Source organism: Rhinoraja longicauda, chromosome 43 (genome assembly GCF_053455715.1).
Source record: "Rhinoraja longicauda isolate Sanriku21f chromosome 43, sRhiLon1.1, whole genome shotgun sequence".
Taxonomy (NCBI): domain Eukaryota; kingdom Metazoa; phylum Chordata; class Chondrichthyes; order Rajiformes; family Arhynchobatidae; genus Rhinoraja; species Rhinoraja longicauda.
Window position 1 is genome coordinate 1058705 of NC_135995.1, and position 6000 is coordinate 1064704.

Here is a 6000-nt window from a genome sequence, read left to right on the forward strand (position 1 = left end):
TTTGCCACTTGACAATTTAGATGGGCGTATATGATCCATCTTAGACCTACAACATTTTGCCCAATGCCCTTTCTTGCCGCAATTCTTGCATGAGTCATGATACGACGGGCATTGCCTGGGCTTATGAAACAAAGCACATTGGCCACAAGGGCTTTGTCTCTCATCTTGCGGTTTTTGCCTCGTTGACCCTCTTGTCTTGACAGCATCAATATGGCTAGACCTGGGCTCTAAATTTGCAATGCACTGTCTGCCTGCTGCAATGGCCTCATACTGCCTGCCTAACGTAAGCACCTCTGGAATGGTGTGTCCTGCAGACTTCTGTAGAAGCTCTCGCTGTAGACCTTCATAGGGCGTTGAAGCAATTATCAACTCCATGACACTTTCATTGAGCTCAGTATCAGTGAAGTTACACTGGAGACTCTTTTCTCGACACCGGGTCACAAATTGATCGAGCAATTCTTCCGGTTTCTGGCGATACCGCATCAACTCCAACCTGTGGACTCTGAAATTTACCTTCGGCCTCAGCTGGCCCTCAATAAATGTCCATATGTCCTCTGGCTTGTTCCGATCCTCTTCACTCAGACCTGACACATTCAAACGACGAAGTCCCTCTACTCCTAAAGCGAGTTTTATCTTTGTTGCCTGCTTAGACACCGATGCGATTTCTAAGTCTTGCAGGCACAGTTGCATCCTCTGCTTGAACAGGGAAAACTCATTGGCAATGTCCAGCACTTGCCAGTTCATTTCAGGTAACCGAGACATGTTACTTGCTCTATACGCCGTAAACACAGTAACTTGAAAAAATTAAATATAGAACCAAAACAACCGTATCACTGGATTATACACCCCTTGCTATCAGTATTACTGTATAAACTATATGCAATCCACATATATATACATATATATATCCGAGCTTCCAATGCAAAACATTAAGCTTTTAGTAATACACACAGAATATTACACAGATAATTACACAAATTATTCATTTTTAGTCCATATCTTCCCTTCAAGAAGCAGACTTGCTGTGTAGATCAGCGTAGTACAGACTCTACATAAGTGAAGTTTGTTGCTCCACCGCGATGATTTGCCTCGCAACGCTGGGCTCGCACTGCTGGGCTCGCACTGCTGGGCTCGCACTATGCAGCTCCCAGCTGCTGTAACCGCGGTGCGATCGGGCCTTGGCTGCGGTGCGCGCTGGCTCTGCCCACTGGTGCTCCCGGCCGCTACCGCTCACTGTCGGTTCGCGCTGCCGCTGCCTCGGGCCCGGTGCCGTCCCGACTCTCCGGTCTCCGCGCCTGGGTGAGTACTCAGTCTCTCGGCCTTACCGCCCGTCACCGCCGTGGGTGGTCGATCTCTCCGGTCGCTGAACTCCTCCGTGGGTGTCGGTCCCTCCGGTCGCCGGACTCCCCGCGGTGTCGGTCCCTCCGGTCGCCGGACTCCTCCGTGGGTGGTCGGACTCTCCGGTCGCCGCGCCTCAGCGGGTGTCGGGCTCACCGAGAAGCAGTCTCAGGTTTCTGAACTTGGGCCTGCACGGGTGCTGGGACGCGATGTGGGCCTTCACACACCTCCCTCAGCAGCTTGCAGCGTCCCGTCGGCAACTCGGCGCTGACTTCTCATCAGGTAATTATACATACATATATTGGCCCTGTCGAGAAGCAATCCTAGCATCCCTTACCGAGCTGGAAAGCATTCACCTTCTTTTTCTTCTGCAGGGCTCTAATGTTGTATTTTTTTACTTGTTAACCTTTTTTGCTTGGGTTCACCTTTCTAGGCTAATCACCAAACCGGTCACCATGTTGTACTTCGTGGTCCGGTATCTGTTATACCTTTGTTATGACTCTGGACGGACCACAAGTACACGTGTTTAAAAGGTTATAATCTTGGAGCTTAAATCCAGGCTGTTTATTCCATGGCCACCTGGAACCAGAGTGCCCACCTAATCACCTCATTCTCTTATATACACGTTACTACACAGGCAAACAAAGTAGTCCTTGTGATACAACAAAGTAGTCCTTGCAATATCACAACACCTCCCTCTCTCCCCCTCAGGCTGTAGACCCTCCTCTCTCCCCATCAAAGCCTCATTCCTTCCCCAGCCCTCCTCCTTTCCTCTCCATTTACTCTCCTCAATTCCCCTCAGACCTCAACCTCTAAATCCCTCACAACTCAGACCCTCCTCCCCTCGGTCCCTCACAACTCAGTCGCTGCCTCCCTCCTCTCTCCTCCACCCTCCTCTCTCCTCCACCCTCCTCTCTCCTCCACCCTCCTCTCTCCTCCACCCTCCTCTCTCCTCCACCCTCCTCTCTCCTCCACCCTCCTCTCTCCTCCACCCTCCTCTCTCCTCCACCCTCCTCCCGGCGATCGGACGCCGCCAACCGCCCGCGCACGCGCTCTCTCTCCCGCGTGCGGAGCCGGGAGCGTCCCCCTCGCGCGGTGACGGTTGGAAGCCGCGCGGCCGCGGTGCGCAGGCGCACTGTCTCCAGACGGCCGCGGGGCCGCTCTGCGCGTGCGCTTCTTTTCCAACCGTCACCGCGCGAGGGCGACGCTCCCGGCTCCGCGCGCGGGAGAAAGAGCGCGTGCGCGGCCGGTTGGCGGCGTCCGATCGCCGGGCGGAGGTTGAAGGGGAGAGGGGGGAGGCAGCGACTGAGCTGTGAGGGACCGAGGGGAGGAGGGGCGGAGCTGTGATGACCGAGGGGAGGAGGGTCTGAGATGTGAGGGACCGAGGGGAGGAGGGTCTGAGTTGTGAGGGACCGAGGGGAAGAGGATGGTCTGAGTTGTGAGGGACCGAGGGGAGGAGGGTCAGAGTTGTGAGGGACCGAGGGGAGGAGGGTCTGAGTTGTGAGGGACCGAGGGGAGGAGGGTCTGAGTTGTGAGGGACCGAGGGGAGGAGGGTCTGAGTTGTGAGGGACCGAGGGGAAGAGGATGGTCTGAGTTGAGAGGAGGATATCGGTCAGGAGGCTCTGAAGGGAAGTGAGGAGAGTGAATGGAGAGGAATGGAGGAGGGACTGAGGGGCAGGATGGGACCTGAGAGGGAAGGAGGCTTTGAGGTGGATGTGGAGGATCTGAGTGCAAGAAGTGTCCGAGGGGCGAGAGGAGGGACATGGAAGAAGCCGAGGGAAAGGAAGGAGCATCTGAGGCGGTGGGAATCTATGACTTTCCATCATCATTAAAAGCACGAAGATAAAATAGGAGGAAAGGAGCAGAATTTTGCCTGGGCTGAGACATGAGTGTGTTGTAAACATGGGCAGGAAACTGACCAGAAAGTGAATCCACATCAGAGCAATGGTGGACCGTTAAGGAGAAAGTTCATTGGGTTTAGTTTGAACATGTTCCAAAACCAAGCAGGAGGCATTCAATGGGAAGCACGATGTAAAGTGGGTGAGGGAACACAGTGAGGGAGGTTTCTGTCAGACACTGAGATTCCAAAATTGCACAAAGCTTGATTGAATGTACAACATTTTAGAGTGAAATTTGGGGGTAGTTAGGAAAGCACGGTGTTAAAATATATTGGCCGCAACATTAATAGAAAAGCAAAGATGTTTCACACGTACATTAAGAAGATGACAACTATCGGAAAGAGTTCGGTTCGATGGAATCAAAAATTGTCCATTCCGCAGTGGCAGAGAATTTGGGTAAGGTTCCACATGAATAATTTGCCACTACCTTTACAAAATAAGAGTGAAGGGTAGATGCGAATAAGTGAGAAATATTGGAAGGAATGAACATAGTAAGACGGGGGTATTAATGTGTTTAGAACCTCTGGACCCAGTTGAACTCCACATTCAAATAAAATTCATCCCGACCTGTTAGAAGAATCAAGGGAAAGAATTATGAGGACTTTGCAATCCCCCCTGGCTGCAGGTTGTTCCCAAACGTAAATAGGAAGCTCTTAATGGAAGACACGTGTTTGGACGAAGAAATAACGCAGAGGAAAGTGTCTATATCAGGCAATGGCAACTCTACATTGCTGAAAGTCTGAAGGAAGGTGGAGAGTACCAGGATGAAATTAGAGGGAAGTTACGAAAGCACAAAGGAACCATAGAGTTAGGAAAGCACAAATAAATTATAGAGGCAGTAACATTGAAAAAGAAGCTAAGATGTTTTAATTACTTTACTGAAAGGCTTGAATGGTGAAGGGCTTGGATGGAGTGGATGTGGCGAGGATGTTGCTATTAGTGGGAGAGTCGAAAACTAGAGGTTATCGCCTCAGAATTAAAGGACGTTCTTTAAGAAAGGAGATGAGGAGCAATTTCTTTGGTCAGAGAGTGGTAAATCTGTGGAATTTTCTGCCATGGAAGATTGTCGAGACCTGGTCAGTGGATATTGTTAAGGAAGAGATGGATGGATTTGTAGTGGGTCTGGACGCAGCAGGAATCAGGCAAGACGCCAGGTAAGGATTAACAAAAACTTTAATGTAGCATCAGAACATCCACTCCAGTCTCTCGCACAAGAGTAAACTCTAGCCCCTTCAGGCAAACCCCGTAGCTCCAGACCCCTCCCCAGCCCTGTCCACTCAGTGCCGAGGGGGATGACCCAGGGAGTAGCCTAATCCCCGGGCACCGACACAGATTCTTGATTAGTACAGGTGTCAGAGGTTCTGGGTCGAAGGCAGGAGAATGGGGTTAGGATGGAGAGCCAGATCAGCCATGATTGAATGGCAGAGTAGACCCGATGGGCTGAATGGCCTAATCCTACTCCTATTCCTTATGACCTTATGAGGAAGAGGACAAGTAAGTAAAAAGTAAGACCCATTAGGATGTTTCCAGAAAGGAAAACCTTAGCTGTAAGGAAAAACGTAACAAACTGTAAATGTTCTCTTTGGAACTGGGCAGATTGGGGATTGAATGAATTGAGATGAGGTAAATTATGGGGAGGTTAAATGTGAAAGATCTATTTTCCCTCACCAGAGGTGTTAGCAACAAGAGTAGATTTTAAATAATTGTTGGAAAAGATTGGGGGAGGTGCGTTTTTTCCTCTCGAAGGTGGAAGGGAATTCACCTTGTTCAGTGATTTTCGACATGCGGGGTGAAGATTTCATGTGTGATAGAAGCACTGTTGGTGTTTCGTTCTTTCGCTGGATCCAAAAAAGGAAGTCCTTTGTTTGATTTATGAGGAATTGGACAAAACATTTGTCAACATGGAAACCTCACGTTTATATTGTGACGTTTCTCTCTTCCAGCTCCGTCTCAACAAAATCAAGCAACCTTTCACTGGCTCAGGGCACAGAGCAAACACACAATGAACCACAGCCCCACAGGTGAGCACCAGTTGAATGGTGGGGGGGAGGGGGCGGGTGCTCTGTTTCGATATCCAACACTTTGATCTGTTGATTCTCAGCCCCTTCCAGGCAGCATTTTGATTAAGTTGCAAATATCTGCAGGACCTAATGTGCAGCTGCCACTAGTAGCTGTGGGTGACAGTAATGTCCTCGTTATATAACAAGACAGGGTCAGTGTGATTTAGTGAAAAATAAAAGTTTGTTCAACACATCTAATTAAGCAGGTGACTGGTGAGCTGGAGAATTGTTCTTTCTGAGCAAGTGGGTTCATGTTGTTGCATTGAAAAACACTTCCTGAACAATCATCAGGCTCTTGAACACTGCACACCAACCACTACCTCACCAACTGAGGACTTACCACTGTTGACTTTTTGGTTGTACTATGGACTGTGGTTTTGCACAGGCTTTGGTGACATGATGTTACTGATTATTCATGTATATATTCTTGAATACTGTGTGCTTATATGTTATCTTACTTGCTGCAGCCTGCAAAGCTGCACAATGAACTAAACATAGCACAAAAAGTAAGGAAATTTGTGTTTGGTAGATTATTTCTTTGTTGTAACAATGCTTCTTGGCAATAAATCTTATACCGTTGGAAAGCCTGTTTATTTCCCTTTTAAATGGTGCCACATTTGTAAGGAACATGCATTTGTGGGATGAGCAGCAGAGCTGAGTATGTGGGTTGCGCCCATGAAAAATCTGCCAAATCTTCTCTGCCA